We start from the raw sequence: 21,820 nt of genomic DNA on the forward strand, positions 1-21,820 counted from the left end.
ATGTACCATACCCATGTTGCATGCTCTAATGTTTACCGCTGCTTGCACGCAGGTGTTATTGATACTGTAATTTCTTAACACTAAAGAAAAACAATAAAAACAGATTTGCAAAACAAATAAACAGAACATCACTATAGATGAAAGAAAGACACTGGAAAATCTTAAGAACGATGACTCCCTTGTCATCCGAGAGGCGGACATGGGAGGCAACGTAGTGCTAATGAACAAATCTGATTATGTGGCTGAAATAGACAGACAGTTAGCGGATACAATCACTTACATGAAAATACATGGCAACCCATTACCATCTACAATTGAAACTATATCTAAAAAGTTGAAATACTGGAGAGACAGGTGCCTCATCTCAGATGTTGAATTCAAATATCTTTTCAATGAAACTCCAACGAATCCTTGTATTTATTGTTCTCCAAAAAAACACAAAAGGGTTCAGTTTTTCTCCGGGGAGACCCATTATTTCAGGTATTGGGTCTCCCACTGAGAAAATATCTGAATATATTGACATTTGTTTGCAACCTTTGGTTGTGAATCTGTCATCCTACATAAAGGATACATGTGATGTCGTGAGCAAAATTGTGGATGCGGAGTGGGTCAAGGGACACTATCTAGTCACTCTGGATGTATGCTCCTTATATACGAGCATACCAGGGGAACTTGGACTCAGTGCAGTGCAGCATTTTTTAGATACGAGACCAGTACATATGTATGAACACACAATCATGTTGTTAGATTTAATTGAACCAGTTCTAAACAACACTATATTTGTACACAATGGTAATTGGTATCGCCAGTTCAGAGGGGTGGTAATGCGGGCTAAATTTTCGTCTTCGTTTGCCAACCTCTACATGGGACAATTCAAACAGATTCACCTCTGGAGAAAAGGTCCGACTGCCCTAATGGAAAATAATCTATATCTAGGACGGTACATTGATGATATTCTGATGTTTTGGACAGGGACAAGTGATGCCCTGGAGGAATTCTTCATATACATCAATGACAATCCCTTCAATTTGGCCTTTACGAAGGAACAGAGCACCACCCAGATTAATTTTTGGGATATCACCATTGTGGTAGACAATGATAAACTAAAGACAGTACCCTACAGAAAACCTACGGCATGTAATGCTACACTACATGCCAGTAGTGCTCATCCTCCCTCACAAATAAGATCTATTCCATTTGGAGAAATGGTAAGAACGAAAAGGAACTTTAGTGATGTAATTAGACTAGATGAAGAACTAAATATGGTGGAAAAAAGATTCAGTGCCAGGGGATATAATCAAGACAATATCAAAAAAGCTTGCCATAAGATCAGCAAGATAAATAGAGAGAATCTGCTAACAGGGCGATCCAAGAAAAAAACACAGACAACCAGAAAAGTCAGATTCATCGCACCATATTCCTCTGTGAGTTCTGAAGTGTTTAAAATCTTAGACAAACATTGGCATCTACTAACGGATGATACTAGCCTACAGGGAGCGGTGGGCCTAAAACCAACAATCACACACGAAAGGGGCAGAACACTGAGGCAATCACTCTGTCCGAGTTTCATACCAGCTGTAACAAATAGAACATGGTTACCATCTGCTCCAAACGGCTTTTATAAATGTGGTACATGCAGTGTGTGTTGCTTCGCTATGAACAGAACAGTGACTTTCAAATACAATACAGAGAGGATGTACACAGTAAATAAGTTCATCAACTGTAATACCAAATTTGTAATATATTGCATAAAATGTATTTGTGGGAAAATATTTATTTGAAGGAGGATACAAGAACATATAAGAGCTACACGCAACAACAACGTTCAGTATCCCTTGGCTTTCCACTTCAACACAGTACATGAGATGACAGAAATTCTAAACATAGGCTTCCATGGTATTGATGTGGTATGCCCAGGTATGAGAGGTGGCAATAGAACAACAAGATTGTGTCAGACAGAAAGTAAATGGATTATTAACCTTAGGGCGGTAGAACAGGGCATCAACGTTGATAAAGAGATGTTTGAATTTCTGTGATCCAATGTAACCACATAGGCAATGCAAATTCTCTATCGCCGAATGACTGGTGGTGGGGTTTGTCTATATCTACATTCTTTTCTGTATGTAACAACTTAACACATCTATCGTTTCTGACCTGATTGACGTCTACTGGTTAGAGTTGCTATGGAGCGGGTGGTGCTAATCATTGCCATAGGATACTTAGCATCCTTCCCACTGGATGAATATGACACCATATAGGACAATCACTGTATGAGATATTCTGACCATATGCCTTTAATTACGGGGGATGAGCTATACGAGCGTGTGTCTCCACATCCTGCTGACCAACGTTGCTGTGTTTTAATATGGGGACACTCTTTTTTCTTCATAATTTCTATTAAACATGGGACATGAGGAATGAATGATCTATCCCTAATACATATTATGTCTGTATGGACACTTTCCATCTTTCTTCTAATATCTATTAATATGGGACTTGATTAATGAATGATCTCTTCCATTACATAGTATGTCTGTCAAATGCAATGTAATGAGCATGAGACAAATGACAGTCCAAATAACACAAATGTTGTTGCAGATTTTTCCAACAACATATGCATTGTGTCATGCATGTAGATTTTTTATTTTAGGTCTTTTACTTTAGATCTTAATACTGTGCGTAGATCTGCAAACTCGTTTAATATTAAATACATGAAATAAACAACATTTTGGGTATGGCAAATGTGGCCGCCACGGTTAAACACAAACAGGACTGTCTTCAATATTGGTCCTTTCTTGGTGTATACAATATAATGAGAGGTTCACAGACGTGGACGGGGGCGCAGAACAGAAAGACGCTTTCGGGACCGCAGAAACCATTCGGTAAACTCGAAGGGGCAGATTTACAAGCCCCTTGCGACACATTTACGCCGCCGTTGTGTCACTTCTGTGACGCAGCGGCGGCGTAAACCATGCGCCATGTTGCGCCTTATTTACAACGTGACGCATCTAGGGAGATGCGTCACGTTGTAAAGCCCTGCGCTACATTAAACCTGCGTCAGGTTTAATGTATGCAGGGTCGGCGTTCCGTTGGAAAAAGCCTCGGAAAAGTGACGCAGTGAAATCTACAAGATTTCACTGAGTTACTTTTCCAACGCTGCTGCATCAAAACCCTGCGCCTGCCTGAAGCAGGCGTAAGGCATGACGCAGCATGTTAGGTATGGGCAGCCCCTGAGTATTGCTAGAGTTGTGTCGCGCTTGGGACACGACTCCAGCAATGCGCCGCCCTTATGCCATCAGATGCGTCACACATCTGTTTATCCTTGCGCCACGATGCGCCGCATTGTAAATGCGGCGCATCTGTGGTGGCGCAAGGGTAAACTTGCGTGACGCATCTTACCTGGCGCATCCCTGCTGATATGCAGGGATGCGCCAGTCCTTGTAAATCGACCCGAAGTATGTAACTGGCAGATCTCCTTACGAGCGGATGATTTTCTTTAATTTCTGCATCCCAGCGGGACGACATAATGAGATTGCGAATGCTTTAAAAGTACATTGCCTGCTCCTAGTTACCTGCTAAGAGTTGGCCCTGTCTCTTGTGTCTTTTTTGATATAGAGTGGACTTAATATTGTCCATTTTCCTATGGACTGACTTCGTGTTACAATACTTGAACAAATGAGCCTGATTTTTTGGCCTTAATAGACTTCGCTAAGATCGCGATCTATTAGGTAAGATGCAAATGCTTATGCATCTCTGGATTTTTCCTACTTAGACTAGCAGTATACTGGATGGCTAATCTTCACGTTTCTATTAAGCAAACTTTTCTTTTCCTTTCATGCTCATATATTGCAGACAAAAAGAGAAGATTTCAGAGGCAAATTAGATTTTTATGAAAACTACTGGCTTTGAACATTTAATACATATATAAAGTTGAAATGAGGTGAGAACCTTTTTTTTTTATTGTCCTTCACGATATAAATTGGGACATCTATTATATGTCACAGAACTACACACTGTCTAAATCGGATCATCAATGAGTGATAGAAATACACTCATTCATTTGTATTGGCTGTCACTTAAACAAAAAGTGATAGCAGGATATAATATTATTAGGAACATAGAATCCCTAACAGGGCACGTGGTGACTTGGAATCGGTTTCTCTCTTTCTTCGGTGCACGGGTGATAACATTACTAGGGTGTACCTTAGATTCTTACAGTGTTTTGCGCTTGGAACTGGCTTGTATATTTATGGTTACAATGTCTAGCAGGATAATGGTTTTAAAGTTTTGTATTGTATTTTAATCGTATTAAAATGGAATGTTACAATTATGTTTTTTATATGTGATTTTGCAGCCTTGAGGAGCCCGGAAGGGAGAAACGCACGTCGGCTGCCGTTTGTGTATGGAATAAAAAAAGTGACAACAGAACACTTTCTTTGGATGCGGATTATTTTTGTGGACTGTGTGTTCAGATAGCACATATAAGATTGGATTAAATAACTTGGACTTTTTGCAGACAATGTTGAATTGATCAAGGAACACTATAATTACTTTTCTTTGGTGTGCTTTGGTGTTTATAAGATTAAATTGTATTTAGACTACATTTGTAGATCTAATAGCGCAATACTCAAGGTGGGTGAGTATTTGGCACCATGTGAGCACCCAATACAAAATGGAATGAAATTGATTTGATGTGATATTTACTACTTATGAACTTATGTTGATGTGCAGGTCAAAGTAGCATATCCACCAATTATTTCTGCTATAAACCACATTGTAACTTATTGACCATTGCCTGTTTTGGGAGTTGTTTCACTTCGTCATGTAAAGTGTTCGGTGTCAGGGCCAATGTCTAACGGTTCATGGCCAGAGGATATGGATCTGTTGTGTGAGTAGAGTCCTTGATGCTTTTTGGTTTGCCTATGTCTATGGCAGGTCAACAGGTGTTGCCCATATAAAGTTTACCACTCACGCTAGCCAGGGAATTCTTTCAGTCCCATCTCAGCACTGGGCTTCACCTTTTCAAACGCTTCTATGAGGTTGTTTGGGAGACTTCCAGGGCACCAGTCGAGGGTACAAGTGGGTAGACGGCGTCTACCCACTCTTTTGACAGGGTGGACGCCGTATACCCTGCCAAGAGGTTGGGCCCCACAGACATATGCAGATCTTGTCCCAGTATAATTTTCAGACACCGGGACACATTCAGCCTGCACGTTGTCTGTTTTTGTTTAGAACAGCAAATGTGCAGGCGGGGAAGGGGCTTATCAAATTCCAGCTGGGCCTATAACAAAGACTGATGTTAAGGGCCATCAGGCCTCCTTTTGTAGGAGTATCCAGGCTGGGAGTTATCGGGAGCCTCACACCTAAATGCAAAAACAATGGATGGGAAACAAAGGCACCCAGCTTATCATTTTTGCAGGTACTTAAGAGGGGCATGCTTTTGACTTTGTTCAGTCCCTGTATATAAGAGCGATGCATGTACTGTAAGAATGTCAGATGTGTTGGTTTGTGTCAGTATTTACACAAATAACAATTTAAATGCCACTTTGTAATAAAAATTATTTAATAGGGCTACTCATCCGAATGCAGAGTGTCAGAGCGCTTTACATCACACTTACACATTATACACTGACAATAAAACATATGTGTGCACATCAATATAAAGTATGTGTTACAAAAGACAGCGGGAGTTACAAGGAATGGAGCCACATGACCTTCATAGCTCACTGTGATATATTAGAAGAATTACAATGTATGAGCTGCAAGTAACAAAAGGATCACTGTGTTAAAAGCAGTAACCCATGTACTTAAAATAAAAATCTGTTGTCTATGTGTTGCATAATGTGCTTTGCAGTAGACATACAAACCCTCTTGGCGACTTTGATGCAAAACTGGGACTAGACAAAACACAGTTCTCTCCAGCAAATACGTTATCCTCCAGAGTTATCTTATCATTATTATTATTCCCTGATATTTAGTGGGCACACAAAGATCTCTGCAGCAGGTGCCCTAATCACATAACCAGGCTTTGCAATCAATTAGGCAGAACAGATTAACTGCCACATTTCTCCTTCTATCCAATTTCTTTGAGGCAAGGTTTTAAAAAAATAGACGTATAAGTTGAGGCCCAGATTTTGCATCGGGATAGTGTTTCTTTTTTGGCACAACCGTGATGCAAAATCTCATCGGTTTAAATATTATAGTGCGCTCAAATATGCTCATGAAAGACCTGCAAAACATATTTGTGAGGTCTTAAGATCTGAAGTCGCTTTTTGGGATGTCACTTTCTGGGAGGCCATGGGTTGTGATGCCACCTGGTTTGGCAGTTCGGGCTGGACTGTTCCCATTGGGCACAGGGTCAAGACTGATTTGTATATGGCTGGGTCTAAAGTGGAATGCATGGTGACCAAAAAAACGATGGATTTAAGCCCAGAGCTCTGTACTGGGGTAAACATACGATATTGTTTACGCTAGGAGTCTCAAGAGCAGTGCCAGGGATCACAAGGGGCATGCTAGGGGTCGCAGCAGCGCCCCTGGCAACCTCTAAATGACGTCCATGTGGGCAGCTGTATTTTTCCTGAGCCATCTGTGGAGCTGCTCTCACTAACCTGCACCGTGCCTGCACCTAGCATTGGAAAATTATAGCTACACCGAGGCCTAGCACCATGTCCCCCAGAAAAGCCCCAGCGCTAAGGCCGGCCCACTGTGGCCCTCTTCCGCAAGAAGCTGAATCACCACCAGTAGTAGTAGGGCTGGGGAATGAAGGGGGCGAATGAATGTCAGTGTGAAAGAAATAATACCGGAACCTTGGAGCTCTGGTTGCCCCCGCCTGTGCAGTGCAGAGGTGCCATGTTCGCAACCCCCTCCTGAGACAACCACTGGATGGGACACTTGGAATAGACCTCAGAGTGAATCCGCCATTGAATGCCTCTCTTTCTAGCTCCCTCCTAGACGGTCTTGTTCAATAGGCTGGCTATGCACAGAGAGAGAAGCCCTGACAGGATGGAATGCTCTGATGCAGCTGTACCCCCACAGGCAGAGAAGAAAAACACGCAGCGTTGTGCGCTCCCTTATTGTGCATTCGATAAGTGCGACATAACTGACGTGATTGCAGATGCTGAATTGGGGGTGTTATCTAAGCTCTGCAGGGCTGAGGGCTGCGGCCTACAACATCATTCAGCAGTAAAAACACCCAAAAAGGCACTGTGTTATCGAACAAGTTCTGTACCCTAATTCGCTGTCTACAAATTCTTGCAGCACTTCTTTAGCTCCTGATCCTCCAACTCCCTCTCTCCAGACTTCAGCAACAGGACGTACAGGGGCATATTTCCAAGCCCCTATCGCCACAGGAACGGCACTTATAAAGATGTTGTGGTGGTGATACAGGCTTTGCCTTATTTACAAGGCAGCATTAAACCACTTAACGTGGCTTAATGCTGCCTTATAAATAAGGCCCCTTTCACGCTATACTTACACCCATTGATATTGACGCTGCCCCATATTTACAAGGGTGGCGTAAATATGGGGCAGCGCCAAAATCAAGACCAGGGAAAACCTGGTCTCACCCTGGCAAAACGAGGAGAAATATTGTATTTCTCCTTGTTTTTGCTGTTTCCATGTGTGGAAACAGCAAAACACCTTAGGTTGTTTATGTGCAGGAAGGTGTCCCTTCCTGCACACAAAAATAATTTAAAAAATTACATTTTGCAACTTCTATGTGCGCTGCTTGTTTCAAATCGTCATTTCAGATTGTTTATGTGCAGGGACACCTTCCCGCCCATAAACAATTACTCCCCTCAATACAGGCACCATTGCACTATGGTGCTAGGGTGCCTGCGTTGGCGTAGGCATCTAAATTTAGCACCAGCACAGGGGGAAACGCGGGGCTGCACCATATTCTTGTAAATATGGTGCAGCCCTGCATTTCTTAAAGTGACGGAGTGTGTCGTTAGCCTTATTGGCTTAACGACATGCTTTACCACTTCCCTTGTGCATATGCCCCACAGTTCCTAAAGGCTCATGCAGCTGTACAACCGTCTAATACACACTTGGTAAGCGCCTTCCTCTCCCTAGGGTCCTGGGTAGGATGACCCAATGGCTCCATGTGACCAGAACACCACCTTTCTGTTCCTGGACTATGCTTTTTACATGTCATTGTTATCAGGTGTGTTTGTCAAATTGGCGCAATTAAATTCAACAAAGACTACGTCTCCCAAAATGCACTATGTCAAAGCAAAGTCCATGAAAGGAAAAGTAGGGTCTCAGTGACAATGAAACATCTGGGCACCCTAATCCTGTAACGTTCTCAAGCTCATGTAACACTGCTGCCTTCCTTAAGGATCTTGAAATGCTTTGCCCATTCCCTTGAGCCCTTATAGCTCTCCCTCCTTACAGGCCTTTGCAGTTCTCCGTGGGTCTGTGATCTTGCTGTGCTCTACGGGTTCCTACAAAGTACACCCCCAACTCCTGCACAACCCCCTTTCTTCTGAGGCCCGAACCTTGGTTTACAGCACCAAAGTCGGCAACTCTAGCCGTCGGACCACATCCTCTCCCTTGGCTTGGTTCCTTTCTTCCATTCTTGCTCCTTATAGTTACCATACTTCCTGCCGTTACCTCTTTTCACCTAGAGGTACCACTATAAAGTTTACGCCTGTCCTTTGGTTATAGAGACTACGGCTTGGTTTTGCCATTGAAAGTCTTGATGTGATGTGGTCAACATTGAAAAACAGCCAGATTCTACAACACTGGCACTAACAGCCATAAGCAAACACATCACCCAGCCATGACGAGAACAGCACTGTCTGTCTAGAACAAAGTAATGTCAGCTTAGCTCTGGCAATGTGTGTGTATTTTCATTTCCTAATTGCTGACTGTATCGAGGGCGGCTTACTTTAAAAAATGTTGGCTGTCCGTGGTCCACGAAGGGGACCCTCCTAAGAGGGCGGCAGCCTTTGTGCCACATGTGGGCACACAAGTCAGTCCATTTGTCATGGAGAGAGAGAAGTTCAACATACAAATTTTTCTGTCTAACTTGTATATAGATAACACTGGTGGGAAGATGGATCCAATAGTTGAAGAAACGTGGATGCTGTGAGAAGTTGGTCTGGTATATGCTGCTCACTAATTCTAGTGATCACCTTGTACCATGCCAAACAACCCTTATGGTGGTGGTTGAAGTCAACCTTGATAGACCAGCTATCCTAGTGGTAGCGTGGACAGTGCAGTCTGCAGGCTAAACTCTTGAGGGCATGTAAAGCCAGCTGTTTTACCATATGTAACCTCCTTGAATACCAAATGAAAGGACACCACACAGATATATATTAAAAATATATATGTATTTATTTACTTAAAAGTATCCCCTATACTCTTTATGGGCACAGAAGCACATTTGTTAAAACAAGGCAGTGTTTAAATATACAAAAGTTGCACAATTATGGATGGGCCAGGTGGCCAGCTAAACCATATACTAAAATAGTGGTATAAGAACCACGAATAGAAAGGAAGGAAGGCCTAGGGCCTTGGGAATCGCTGGGACGACAAGGAGCTAACTGTAGTTAGTGACCAGGAGGCCCACAGGATGCGTGTGCAGTGTGAAAAGTTACACGCGTGCACCTATTGATTTCAATGGGTGCGTAAAAGTCACACAGTTAAAGAAAAAGGAGTCTTCCGGATGGACCAGAACTTAACAACTTGAAACCTAGACACTAGAGATGTTTCTCTACCCAGGAGCACCGGAGTGCCAGCGTTACCTCACCCACAGGAAGTGGGTGCATAGTGGTCAAAGTGCGTCGGGTTTCGTCGTGCAGGTCTATGGAGCCTGAGGATGAAGATGCTGCAGGCGGCAAGGCAGGAAGAGTTCGGGTGGATCCAAGGGTGGATCTGAAGAGTAGACGACCTGTAAGCAGAGGGGACAATGTTCAAAGTCACTAGCCAGTGACCGGCGTGGAACCAGGAAGGAACCAGGCGATGTTGGGTGCCAACAGGTGAAGAAGGGAAGCTTGTCTCCGCAGCCACGTGGAAGTGAAGGGATCGATGACAACCAGGAGTCACTCACGAGCTGTCCCACGAAGGCTCTAGCTGATGGCAGTGTCGGCTTCTTGATCGGAGCAAACAGGTCTTGGCTAATGCAAGCCACGCAGGAATCGATGAAAGCTTGGTGCTCTAACCAGCAAGGTCAGAGGGGCTGCTCCTTTTCACAGGAGCAAGGGACAGTCTGGAGCAACCAGACCAGTGGTGATGTTTGTAGATTTCGTCGCCAAGATGGCCACTAGCCAACGGACCACTAACCGGGATGACGCGTCGAGTGGCAAAAAGCAAAAGGACCCCACGCAGATCTCGTGGATGCTGGAAGGCTGGTCTTTGGTGCAAATGCTGCTTGGTGTTGGGGCTTCTCAGGGCCCAAAGCACAGCGTTGAGGATGCCTCAGGTGCTGCGCAGTCAGCTTGTCATGGACGTTTCAAGATGGCCGGTCCCACGTCTCTCGGTGCCTCCACGGGTCTCTTCTTTGCAGGGACTGTGGATCTGGCTCAGGGATGTCTGGGAGTCTAGGTCTTGTCGGGCTCTGGGCTCGGTCTCCAGCAGGAGGCGGCGGCAAAGCAGTCATCGAGTTGCTGGATGGTGCCTGTATTCACAGGGTGGTCACTCCTTGGCCACAAGGGAGATTCTCTTCAGTCTTCTGTGCAGCAGAACGTCGAAGTCCAGTAGTTCTTCTTCTTAAAGTCGAGTTTCAGGATGATCTGAAGTCTTGGGACACAGCTCCTACTCTTATTCCAAATCTAGGGGCCGGATTACCTGCTAGGTCCCTCCTCTGGGTGGGACCAGGAAGGGGGGTGGTTACACCCCCTTTCCTTTGTCCAGTTTCGCGCCAGGACTGGTGCTGGAGAGCCCCAGCTCCGGTTTGAACTGGCATATGCACAGGGACACCTTGTGTGCCCCAGGCATGTCTCAATCTATTCAGCCCTCCCTAACCCACTACACAAAATCCTGTCTGGGGTGGTGCAAGCACCTCCCCTGACAGGAAACCCTTTGTCCACACCTCCCAAGCTGGAAGGACTCCCAGCAGCAGGAGGGCAGACTTGTGTCTGTGGTGGCAGCATCCATTTTGTGGAGCTGAGGCTATGTCTGATTTTACCCGGGTTTCAGGTACTGTACATGTCGTGTCCCTCTAGAAGGGTGGAATGCTAACCCCGTCGCCAGAATTGGCGAGGGGTTAGTATTCCAAATCGTATGACACCTTACTCGACATGTTTTGATAAAGCCAAACCAAAGTTAGCATTTGACCGCGAGGTACATAATGCACTTAAGAGTATATGGTATGGCAATACCATGAAACAGCTCAAGGACGTTGTTCCGAAAGCTGCAGACAGGCTCAGCTCATGCCAGAGCACCATCTCACATGAAACCAAGCACTTTGCCTTCAGGATTGTTAAGGCCTGCCATAGGAGTGACTGATAGGCTACCCTGTGTCCATATATGTTAGATATAGATATACTACACCTAAGTAAGAGGTGATTACACCAACTTACCCCAGCTGAGTGATCAGCCAGTTGTGTCAAATAGTGAGGCCAGGCCAGGCGTGGCATAATACATGCTGCAGCCCCTGGTAGGCCTTGGATACACCTATGCCCTGGGTACCTGGGGTACACTGTTACAGGGTCCAATAAGGTGAACCAGTTCCAACTGGTAATGCACCTAGTGTGCATTGGCATCAATTTAGAGAGAGAACAGCAGGGCTGTGGGTCTGATTAGCAGGCCCACAGCCACACTAAGTCATAAAACCAGTGAAGCAAAAGCAAAAATTTGGGGTGACCATAGGATAGCAGACCCTACTCTCCTACACAACCCCCCCCCCAAACGCAGGGACATTAGACTAACCTTGACCAGTTGTGTCTTCATGTTCTAAGTGGAAGTACCGGGAGAGACCATCTGCATTACCATGGTCAGTCCCTGGGCGGTGCTCCACTGTAAAGTCCATCCCCTGTAGGGAAATGGACCACCTGAGTAGTTTGGGGTTTTCACCCTTCATCTGATTTAGCCATAAGAGGGGCTTATGGTCGGTCTGAATCTTGAAGTGAGTTCCAAACAAGTATGGTCTCAACTTCTTCAGGGCCCACACCACAGCAAAGGCCTCCCTCTCAATAGCTGACCAACGTTTCTCTCTAGGGGTCAGCCTTCTGCTAATAAAAGCAATGGGCTGGTCTTGACCATCTACATTAAGTTGTGAAAGCACAGCTCCCACCCCCAACTCAGAAGCATCTGTTTGGACAATACACTCTTTGGAGTAGTGGACTCGTCAGGATAGGTGCAGAGCACATGGCCTTCTTCAGGTCTCAAATGCCTTTTGACAGTTTACTGTCCACTGAACCTTTTTGGGCATCTTCTTCGATGTCAGATCATTAAGAGGAGTCACTATGGACCCATAGTTCTTAACAAACTTCCTGTAGTACCCAGTCAGGCCCAAGAAAGCTCTGACCTGAGTCTGGGTAGTTGGAGGGGACCAGTCCTTGATGGTCTGGATCTTACTCTCCAGTGGTTGAACCTGGCCTCCACCTACAAGGTGGCCCAAGTATACAACTTTACTCTGCCCTATCTGGCACTTGGTAGCCTTGATAGTGAGGCCTGCCTTTTGCAGCGCCTCTAGTACTTTTGTCAGGTGGATCAAGTGATCCTCCCAGGTGGAGCTAAAGACAGCAATATCATCTAGATATGCTGCACAGAAGTCATCCAACCCAGTAAGGACTTGGTTCACCAACCTTTGAAAAGTGGCAGGTGCATTCTTCAGACCAAAGGGCATCACCACAAATTGGTAATGACCTCTTGGGGTTGAGAATGCTGTTTTGGCCTTAGACTCCTCAGCTAACCTGATTTGCCAATAGCCAGCTGTCAAATCAAATGTGCTCAAAAACTTGGCAGAAGCCAGTCTATCTATGAGCTCATCTGCCCTTGGAATTGGGTGTGCATCTGTCCTGGTGACAGCATTGAGTCCTCTGTAATCCACACAGAACCTCATCTCTCTCTTTCCATCTTGTGTGTGAGGTTTGGGGACCAGAACCACTGGGCTAGCCCAGGGCCTCTCTGAAGGCTCAATGACACCTAACTCCAGCATTTTCTGCACCTCAATCTTTATACAGTCCCTGACATGGTCAGGTTGCCTGTAAATCTTGCTTTTCACAGGAAGACTGTCACCAGTGTCCACCACATGGGTACACCAGTTAGTCTGACTGGGTGTCAAGGAGAACATATGTCTATATGACTGTAAAACTTGTCTGCAGTCAGTTTGCTGATGTTCAGTGAGGCTGCCACCTAAGGCCACACCATCAACTGAGCCATCTTCAGGGTTCTGAGACAACATGTCTGGGAGAGGGTCACTCTCTTCCTCCTGTCCCTCATCTGTAGCCATGAGCAAGCCCATGTCTGCCCTGTCAACATATGCCTTGAGTCTGTTGACATGGAGCACCCTGTGGGGGCTCCTGGGAGTTCCTAGGTCTACCAAGTAGGTAACCTCTCCCTTCTTTTCAATAATTGTATGGGGTCCAGACCATTTGTCTTGGAGTGCTGCTGGGGCCACTGGCTCCAACACCCATACCTTCTGTCCTGGCTGGTACTCAGTCAAAACAGCCTTTTGGTCATGCCAAGCTTTCTGTAATTCTTGGCTTGCCTCCAGGTTTTTGGATGCCTTCTCCATGTACTCAGCCATCCGGGAGCGGAGACCAAGTACATAGTCCACTATGTCTTGCTTAGGCTTTTTGAGAGGTAACTCCCATCCTTCCCTCACCAAACATAGGGGTCCTCTTACAGGGTGCCCAAATAACAATTCAAAGGGGCTGTAGCCAACTCCTTTGTGTGGGACCTCTCTGTAAGCAAACAGAAGGCAGGGTAGAAGGATGTCCCATCTTCGCCTGAGCTTTTCAGGTAATCCTTTGATCATACCCTTTAGGGTCTTGTTGAATCTCTCAACAAGCCCATTGCATTGTGGATGATAAGGAGTGGTGAATTTGTAGTTGACACCACATTCCTTCCACATAGCTGTCAAGTATCCTGACATGAAGTTGGCACCCCTGTCAGATACTACCTCCTTAGGAAACCCCACTCTAGAGAAAACTCCCAGTAAGGCCCTTGCCACAACAGGAGCTGTTGTGGTCCTAAGGGGAATTGCCTCTGGATACCTGGTGGCATGATCCACTACCACCAGTATAAATATGTGCCCAGATGCAGTGGGGGGATCCATGGGACCCACAATATCAATCCCCACTCTTTCGAAGGGGACCCCCACCACATGTAGTGGTATAAGGGGGGCCTTTGTTGTGCAACCTGATTTGCCACTGGCTTGGCAGGTTACACAGGAGCGACAAAACTCCTTGGTATCTTCATTCATGTGAGGCCAGTGAAAGTGAGGGACAAGCCTGTCCCAAGTCTTGTTCTGGCCTAAGTGTCCTGCTAGAGGAATATCATGGGCCAAGGTAAGAAGGAAGCCCCTAAATTGCAGAGGTATAACCAACCTCCTGGTTGCACCAGGTTTTGGGTCTCTAGCCTCTGAATAAAGGAGCCCATCATCCCAATATACTTTATGGGTACCTTGAGCATTCCCAGCAGCCTCAGCAGCAGCCTGCTGTCTGAGGGGTTCAAGGGAAGGACAGTCTAGCTGAGCCTGCCTTAAGTCAGCCCTAGAAGGTCCCCTGCCCCCAGAAACTCAACCTGGTCAGGTTCAAGCTCTTCAGGGACAGTTCCTTCAGGGGTCTCAAAATCAGTTTCCTGAGAAGACTGATCTTCACTTTCAGGCAGGAGGGAAGGCACAGCCTTTACCCTTCTGTTCTTCCTCTTGGTAGGTGCTTGGTCCATTGTTCCAGGCTCCAAGACCTGAGGTTCATTGAGGCACCTTTTGGCCTGTGACCTGGTCACAGCAAGGACATGTGATGAAATCCCTAACATCTCTGCATGAGTCCTGTACTCCACTTCTGACCATAGAGAGGATTCTAGGTCATTGCCTAACGGACATTCAACTGGGAGGTCTGCACTTACCACAACCTTTTTGAGGCCAGTTACCCCTCCCCAGGAGAAATTAACAATTGCCACACTATGTGAAGTAGAGACATTGCTGGCGTTGGTCACTAGGTAATTATCACCTAGTATTATCTGTCCAGGGTCCACAAAGCCAGGTGTCACCATGGTGACACTGGCACAAGTGTCCCTGTATGCTTGAGCCACTTTATTGTTTATTAGAGGTGTCTGTCTGTACTTGCCTAGATTACTAGGACTCATAGTAGTGGACAAATCCATGTCTACTTCACAAATCAGAACAGCCTGTGTAGGAGTTCTGACTAGGCCAGAATCTCCTTCAGTACCCAAGGTTAACCCCACTACTCCCTTAGCCTGAGGACCAACACTGCTAACTGTACTAGGGGGTGCAGGTGCCTTAGGGGCTGCAGTGTTTGGAGCTCCAGTTTTCTTACAATCACTGGTCCAGTGAGAGGTGTTTTTACAGACATTACACCATGGCTTTTTCTGACCTTCTTTCTTCTTCTTCTTGGAAGTTTGGGACCCACCCTCATTATTCTATTGGGGGCCTGGTGAAGACTTCTGGTCTTTGGGCTTCTGTTCCCCACCCTTTTGGTCTGCCTTCTTCTGGTCACCACCCTGGTTCTGGTTCTGGTTCTTTGCTTAACCCTGGTTCTAACCCATTTGTCTGCCATCTTTCCCAATTCTTGGGGAGAGGTCAGATCTGAGTCAATCAGGTGTTGATGCAACTGCTGGTTCTGACAATGATTTAAGATTTGCTCTCTCATAATTAGATTATACAATCCTGTGTAATCTGCAACCTTACTTCCCAGCAACCAGCCCTCCAGAGCCTTAGTGGCACACTCAACAAATCAAATTCAGACCAGTCCTGAGTCTGTGTCTTCTGGGTGTCTGTGAACATTAACCTGTACTGTTCAGTGGTTAAGCCTAACCCATCAATCAGAACACTCTTCAGGACCAGGTAGTTTCTAGCATCCTCATCACTAACTGTGAGGAGCTTGTCTCTGCCTCTACCTTCAAAGGAGAGCTACAAGATTGCTGCCCACTGCTCCTGAGGGACCTGCTGTACTCTGCAGGCCCTCTCAAGGGCAGTTATCCATTTGTGGATGTCATCCCCAGTTTTTTAGGGGGGCACAATCTTACTCAGGTTTCTATGATCATAGGACCTGTCTTTATCCTTAGGGATATTGCTGCCACCAGTGGAATATAATCCACTCTCTCTAGACTGTCTTGCTCTAGCAAGTTTCTCCTTAGCTAAGGCAACTTCTAGTTCTTGCCTTTGAATCCTAAGTGCAGCCTCTCTCATCTTGGCATCATGCTCTCTTCTCTGAGGGGAAGTAATTCTCCTCTGAGCAGGGGCATTGGGGCCTTTAGAGCCAGTGGAATGGTCAGACCCACTTGAACTGGATCTTCTATCCCTCTGTCTCTGATTAAGCCTTCTTGGGGGTCTGTAGGGTGGTATCCCATTTCCAGTCCCATGTAAGCTTAAGTTAGCCTGACTAAGTCTCCTGACTGGCACCTGGCTATTTCTATCATCTGAATCTGCCTCCTCCTCATCTGCATCATCTCCCTCTGGAGTGATAGGGGCATTAGTGTTATCATCATCAGATGGGTGACCTCCATCTCCAGACCCTGTAGGGACTGAGTCAGGGGGACTTAGAGTATCAGAGTGATATAATAGCTCTAGGAGTTGGGCTATAGTAGGGTTTTGACCCTGCTTAAGACCTCTGGTGTTACACAGCTGTCTTAACTCCTGATAGTTTAACATAGAATATTTGGATGGTGCCTTTTGAGGGTCACTCTCAACAACTGGGAGCCCAGTGGCTCCTGCTGCTCCAGCCATTCTCTTAGTGAGGTGGATGTGTTGCAATCTACCTACACTGGTGTTTTCCTACTGTACCTTTTCTAGTTAGTTGTAGTCAGGGTGTGCTACTCCCTTTGCTCTACAACAACTAAGTTCAGTAGAACTTATGTATACTAGTCTTGTTTTTTATATGTACCTAAAGGTACCTGTATGATCTTTCAAATGATATTTCCAAAGATTACAATTGGGAAAACACAGCAAGCTCAAATCCCAACCGCTGCTCACCAATGTGAGAAGTTGGCCTGGTATATGCTGCTCACTAATTCTAGTGATCACCTTGTACCATGCCAAACAACCCTTATGGTGGTTGTTGAAGTCAACCTTGATAGACCAGCTATCCTAGTGGTAGCGTGGACAGTGCAGTCTGCAGGCTAAACTCTTGAGGGCACGTGAAGCCAGCTGTTTTACCATATGTAACCTCCTTGAATACCAAATGAAAGGACACCACACAGATATATATTCAAAATATATATGTATTTATTTACTTAAAAGTACCCCTATACTCTTTATGAGCACAGAAGCACATTTGTTAAAACAAGGCAGTGTTTAAATATACAAAAGTTGCACAATTATGGATGGGCCAGGTGGCCAGCTAAACCATATACTAAAATAGTGGTATAAGAACCACGAATAGAAAGGAAGGAAGGCCTAGGGCCTTGGGAATCGCTGGGACGACAAGGAGCTAACTGTAGTTAGTGACCAGGAGGCCCACAGGATGCGTGTGCAGTGTGAAAAGTTACACGCGTGCACCTATTGATTTCAATGGGTGCGTAAAAGTCACAAAGTTAAAGGAAAAGGAGTCTTCCGGATGGACCAGAACCTAACAACTGGAAACCTAGACACTAGAGATGTTTCTCTACCCAGGAGCACCGGAGTGCCAGCGTTACCTCACCCACAGGAAGCGGGTGCATAGGGGTCAAAGTGCGTCGGGTTTCGTCATGCAGGTCTATGGAGCCTGAGGATGAAGATGCTGCAGGCGGCCAGGCAGGAAGAGTTCGGGTGGATCCAAGGGTGGATCTGAAGAGTAGACGACCTGTAAGCAGAGGGTACAATGTTCAAAGTCACTAGCCAGTGACCGGCGTGGAACCAGGAAGGAATCAGGCGATGTCGGGTGCCAACAGGTGAAGAAGGGAAGCTTGTCTCCGCAGCCACGTGGAAGTGAAGGGATCGACGACAACCAGGAGTCACTCACGAGCTGTCCCACAAAGGATCTAGCTGATGGTGGTGTCTGATTCTTGATCGGAGCAAACGGGCCTTGGCTAATGCAAGCCACGCAGGAGTCGATGAAAGCTTGGTGCTCTAACCAGCAAGGTCAGAGGGGCTGCTCCTTTTCACAGGAGCAAGGGCCTGTCTGGAGCAACCAGACCAGTGCTGTTGTTTGTAGATTTCGTCGCCAAGATGGCCACTAGCCAACGGGCCTGTAACCAGGATGATGCGTTGAGTGGCAAAAAGCAAAAGGGCCCCACGCAGATCTCGTGGATGCTGGAGGGCTGGTCTTTGGTGCAAATACTGCTCAGTGTTGGGGCTTCTCAGTGCCCAAAGCACAGCATTGAGGATGCCTCAGGTGCTGCGCAGTCAGCTTGTCGTGGACATTTCAAGATGGCCGGTCCCACGTCTCTCGGTGCCTCCACGGGTTTCTTCTTTGCAGGGACTGTGGATCTGGCTCAGAGATGTCTGGGAGTCTGGGTCTTGTCAGGCTCTGGGCTCGGTCTCCAGCGGGAGGCGGCGGCAAAGCAGTTGTCGAGTTGCTGGATGGTGCCTGTATTCACAGGGTGGTCACTCCTTGGCCACAAGGGAGATTCTCTTCAGTCTTCTGTGCAGCAGAACGTCGAAGTCCAGTAGTTCTTCTTCTTAAAGTCGAGTTTCAGGATGATCTGAAGTCTTGGGACACAGCTCCTACTCTTATTCCAAATCTAGGGGCCGGATTACCTGCTAGGTCCCTCCTCTGGGTGGGACCAGGAAGGGGGGTGGTTACACCCCCTTTCCTTTGTCCAGTTTCGCGCCAGGACTGGGGCTGGAGAGCCCCAGCTCCGGTTTGAACTGGCATATGCACAGGGACACCTTGTGTGCCCCAGGCATGTCTCAATCTATTCAGCCCCCTAACCCACTACACAAAATCCTGTCTGGGGTGGTGCACGCACCTCCCCTGGCAGGAAACCCTTTGTCCACACCTCCCAAGCTGGAAGGACTCCCAGCAGCAGGAGGGCAGACTTGTGTCTGTGGTGGCAGCATCCATTTTGTGGAGCTGAGGCTATGTCTGATTTTACCCGGGTTTCAGGTACTGTACATGTCGTGTCCCTCTAGAAGGGTGGAATGCTAACCCCGTCGCCAGAATTGGCGAGGGGTTAGTATTCCAAATCATATGACACCTTACTCGACATGTTTTGATAAAGCCAAACCAAAGTTAGCATTTGACCGCGGGGTACATAATGCACTTAAGAGTATATGGTATGGCAATATCATGAAACAGCTAAAGGACGTTGTTCCGAAAGCTGCAGACAGGCTCAGCTCATGCCAGAGCACCATCTCACATGAAACCTAGCACTCTGCCTCCAGGATTGTTAAGGCCTGCCATAGGAGTGGCTGATAGGTTACCGTGTGTCCATATATGTTAGATATAGATATACTATATCTAAGTAAGAGGTGATTACACCAACTTACCCCAGCTGAGTGATCAGCCAGTTGTGTCAAATAGTGAGGCCAGGCCAGGGGTGGCATAATACATGCTGCAGCCCCTGGTAGGCCTTGGATACACTTATGCCCTGGGTACCTGGGGTACACTGTTACAGGATCCAATAAGGTGAACCAGTTCCAATTGGTAATGCACCTAGTGTGCATTGGCATTAATTTAGGGAGAGAGCAGCAGGGCTGTGGGTCTGATTAGCAGGCCCACAGCCACACTAAGTCATAAAACCAGTGAAGCAAAAGCAAAAATTTGGGGTGACCATAGAATAGCAGACCCTTCTCTCCTACAGATGCAACAAGAAAAAGCTGGGGGTAATAATATGAGGACTCATATGGACCAAGAATTGTCTGTAAAATTGGCAAAGGTGCGTCCTCTTGAACTCTGAATCAGTAAATCTGAGGTTTGATATTAAAAATTGTTTGAGGTTGAAAAGCTTCAAGTGAATTAGGAAGTAGAAGATGTATAGTCGATAGGTGTTGCCTAGTGCAATATAAATTATGGGTTCAACAAACGTTGTGATTTAGTAAAATCAAGTGAGAATAGAGTGAATTCATGTATTTGAAAAAGAAAAATCGTTTTTGTATTGTTCATAATATTTTGTAAAAACTTGTTTTTCTGTTTCTTTTGTACTCTTTACAGCCCTGAGGAAGTCCTAAGGGTAGGACGAAACGCGTTGGCTTAACAAGGGCTAAGAGGTTGATAAAGCTTTGTGAAATGTATTTGGATTACCAATATTTTGTGAATTATTGAAACATCATCAATTGAAGACATGACAGTGAACCATTGGAAGTCGAGCACCTAAGAAATTTTTTTGGGGGGGGGAATTCACGACTTAGTGCGCACTGTAGAAACCCTTCACTGTGATTGGTTATAGATTCCATTTGTTAGGGATCCACTCAGGGTCCGCATGCCTCGTCACTTTCGGTAAGGGTTGGGTGGGGGATGCAGTGTAAGTGCTTCTCCCCGCCCATCTGGCGGCCTCTTTGTGGCTGCCCGTTACGCTATTTAGACGTGACCCCCTGGGACCTGCACTGCTAGGGTGACCAACTGGCATTGGTGCAAATTCAGGACCGTGAGTGTAAAAATTCAGGACAAAGGGTCAAAATTCAGGACACAAATTCGGGACAGGCGGTCAAAATTCAGGACAAAACTTCAGGACAATAGGTAAGTTTTACAGACACATGAGGTCGCGCAATAGTATATAAGTAAGCCCAGCCATATCCAAACATATTCAACCATTTGCAAACCTATCCATCATTTATCCTTCCATCTATCATTTCACTCATCCATCCCTACACTCATCTATCCATTATCCTTCCACCCTACCCATCTGTACACTCATTTATCCACTCTTCTACCCATCCATCCATTCACTCATAAATCCAGCCATTTACCCTTTCACCTATCCAGCCATCCTTTCACTTACTCATCCATCCATCCACCCAGTCACTCATCCTTCCACCCATCCACCCTTTCAGTCATCCATCCATCCTCCCTTTCTCTCTCCATCGACCCTTTCACTTAGCCATTCTTCCTTCCATCCACCCACCCATCCATCTACTCATCCACTCATGAATCCATCCATTGACCCTATCACTCATCCATCCTTTCTCTCATCCATTTATCCTTTCACTCCTTCACTCATCTATTCATCCTTTTGTCCATCTACCCTCCCTTTCACTCACTCATCCATCCTTACATCCACCATTTCACTCATCTGTCCATCCATTCACCCTTGCACTCATCAATTCATCAATCCATCCATCATTTCACTGATCCATCCACCCACTCACTCACTCATAATCCACCTTTTCACTCATCCATCCTTTCACTCATCCATCCACCCTTTTATCCATCCAGCTACCCTTCCACCCATACATCCAGCTATTTACCTTTTCTCTCATCCATCCTTCCACTCACTCATCAATCCATCCATCCTCTCTCATTATCCATCTATTCAATCTTTCCTTCATCCATTCACCCTTTCACTAATCCATCCAGCCATCCACCCATCCCTTCATTTACTCACTCGCCAACCTTTTCATATTACTTTTGAGCTGAGCCTTTTTGAGAAGAGGCCCATCAAGAACTTCAACCTCGCTGCAGGAGCCATTCCAGGACTGGGACAGAAGCTAGCCAGGGCGGAGACAGGATCCACCACAGGGGGGACAGGAGCCATCACAGGCGGGGGGGACAGGAGCCACCACATGGGGGGACAGGAGCCATCACTGGGGGGGGGGTAGGAGCCATCACAG

This window comes from Triturus cristatus, chromosome 1_1 (assembly GCF_964204655.1).
Source record: "Triturus cristatus chromosome 1_1, aTriCri1.1, whole genome shotgun sequence".
NCBI classification, from domain to species: Eukaryota; Metazoa; Chordata; class Amphibia; order Caudata; family Salamandridae; genus Triturus; species Triturus cristatus.